The 2,800-nt window shown below is 37.5% G+C and overlaps 1 non-coding gene across 1 annotated transcript; it reads left to right on the top strand.

Annotated features, from left to right (window-relative positions):
- Positions 1 to 622: 622 nt before the first annotated feature.
- TRNAC-GCA (transfer RNA cysteine (anticodon GCA)) lies at positions 623 to 693 on the top strand. Its single transcript has one exon. It is a non-coding gene; the product is annotated as a tRNA-Cys (tRNA).
- The last annotated feature ends 2,107 nt before the right edge of the window (positions 694 to 2,800 follow it).

Here is a 2,800-nt window from a genome sequence, read left to right as displayed (position 1 = left end):
GATGTGGGATTATCAGTGTTCTATATAATTTTTTTGCTTGTCTAATTTTCCTATAATGAGCATGTGTATTACTTTTGTACTGGGAAAACAATAAAATAAATTTGGGAGATGGGAGTAAGATAAACTAAGAATAGCTCTTAATAAACACAATTTATAATGAAAGTAAATAATTGCTGCACCAAAAAAGGGTGTTTGGGGATTTTTTAGCCTAACCCCTTTTATTTGATATTCACAACTGATATTTTCTCAAAATCTTGTACAGTGTAAAGAAAAATTAAACTCCAATCCCTCGTGTTGATCCAGTTTCCTCACCTAAACTTCTCTTGGTAGAAAATATGGAGCCATTCATCACAAATGCCTTTGTCATGCCATGTTGTTGAAATTTTAAATGATGGTCAGTGGAGACAATAGACCCCCCAGAGGGCAGATGCTCACAGCAAATCCCAGTTTCTCTGAACCTCAGTTTCCTCAACCATAATACAGAAGAACTGGACTGGAGCATTTTTAAGGTGCCATCACTTCCTATGATTTTATCATCTTGTTAACCATGGAACAGGTTTATAATCTTAAAAAATTATATCAATAGATATAGACAAATAGAGACTTCTGGTTATTGATGAACTCCCTGGTGGCTCAGTGGTAAAGAATCTGCTTGCAATGCAGGAGACCCAGGTTCGATCCCTGGTCTGGGAAGATCCCCTGCAGAAGGAAATAGCAACCCATTCCAGTATTCTTGCCTGGGAAATCCCATTGACAGAGGAGCCTGGTGGGCTACAGTCCATGGGGTTGCAAAGAGTAGGATACAACTTAGCGACTAAACCACCATCCGGTTATTGGATCTTGTACAGATGTACAAGTAGATTACACTATATTTAATAATGCTAATAGTGCTAAAACCCATAGCATTTCCACAAAAAGCAATTCAAATGCTGAAAATAACCAACCCATTCTTATTCAACAAAAAGAAAAAAACTACCATTGGACAGTTTTAAGAATACTCTCTTTACTAGAAACAGTTTTAAAAGACTATTTAGGAGAGATTCATTTCATATAGGTTTAGAGAATTGGCTTATAAGGTGCAGAACTCAAGACTATGAATTGGTAGTTCAAGTACAGTTATCAACAGGTACAAGCCGAGTTCTCCCAAAATTTCTAGGAGGAAGGAGTAGGTAGGCACCAGTGATTTCTCTTACAGGAGATGGTTTCTGGCATATTACAGATGCCCAAAACTTTTTGTTGCATTCATAAAGGAAAAAACACAATATACTGAATACAAAAGACCTCAAACCCACAGAACACTCATTCACAATCACACACTAAAAGAAACAATTCAAAATTTAGAGAATAGTCCCCTCACCACATTCACAGTCCCTTTTCAGCCTTTTGCCAGAATATTTTCGCTGAGGATAGTTATTCTACTCATAGATTTGCCCTCCTACTATCCTTGAGTAAACACATCCTTAATAAACTAGAGACAATACATGGGGCAAATGGAACAAATATGAAATTGGCAACGTCAGTTCAGAGTGTGCTATGAAGTCAGGAGTCTGATCTCAGAGCTGACAACCCCAGTTTACCCCAGTTTAAATCTTGGCTCTAAGCAGCGGCATTTAAGCAAATCACTTAACACTCAGTTTCTTCATATGTGTTAATCAATTGCTGATTATTTGAAGATTTATTTCTCATTTCTAAATTAACATACTTATTGAGATACAATGCACACAGCACACCAGTGGTTCATCCATTGAAAGTGCACAATTCGGGGGTTTCTGGTATAGTCATAGAGTTCATCCAGAATTTTAAAACATTTTTATCACCTTAAAAAGAAACTCCGTGCCCATTAACAGTCACTCCACATGTCCCCTCACCCTCCATCCTCCAGCCTTAGGAAATCACCTATTTCCTGCCTACCTACTGATCTGTAGATTCGTCTACCCTAGACATTTCATATAAATGGAATCATACGATATGAGGTGGTCTGTGAATGATTTCTTTCACTTAGTATAACGTCTTCAAGTATATCTGCTTTGTAGCATGTAGATTCTTTACAATCTGAGCCACCAGGGAAGCCCAACATGTATCAAAATTTTATTCCTTTTTACTGCCAAATGATATTTCAATTTATAGATATAACACATTCTATTTATCTATTTATCCATTAATGGATATTTACAGCTCTACACAGTCAGCAAAAACAAGACCAGGAGCTGACTGTGGCTCAGATCATGAACTCCTTATTGCCAAATTCAGACTTAAATTGAAGAAAGTAGGGAAAACCACTAGACCATTCAGGTATGACCTAAATCAAATCCCTTATGATTATACAGTGGAAGTGAGAAATAGATTTAAGGGACTAGATCCTATAGACAGAGTGCCTGATGAACTATGGATGGAGGTTCGTGACAACAGACAGGGAGCAAGACCATCCCTAAGAAGAAGAAATGCAAAAAAGCAAAATGGCTGTCTGAGGAGGCCATACAAATAGCTGTGAAAAGAAGAGAAGCCAAAAGCAAAGGAGAAAAGGAAAGATATACCCAACTGAATGCAGAAGTCCAAAAAATAGCAAGGAGAGATAAGAAAGACTTCCTCAGTGACCAGTGCAAAGAAATAGAGGAAAACAATACAATGGGAAATACTAGAGATCTCTTCAAGAAAATTAGAGGTACCAAGGGAACATTTCATGCAAAGATAGGCTCAATAAAGGACAGAAAAGGGATGGACTTAACAGAAGCAGAATATATTAAGAAGAGGTGGCAACAATAACCACAATGGTGTAATCACTCACCTAGAGCCAGACATC

Source organism: Bos mutus, chromosome 6 (assembly GCF_027580195.1).
Source record: "Bos mutus isolate GX-2022 chromosome 6, NWIPB_WYAK_1.1, whole genome shotgun sequence".
NCBI classification, from domain to species: Eukaryota; Metazoa; Chordata; class Mammalia; order Artiodactyla; family Bovidae; genus Bos; species Bos mutus.
Note: the sequence above shows the minus strand (reverse complement) of the source record. Positions and strands in the feature narration are given on the sequence as shown.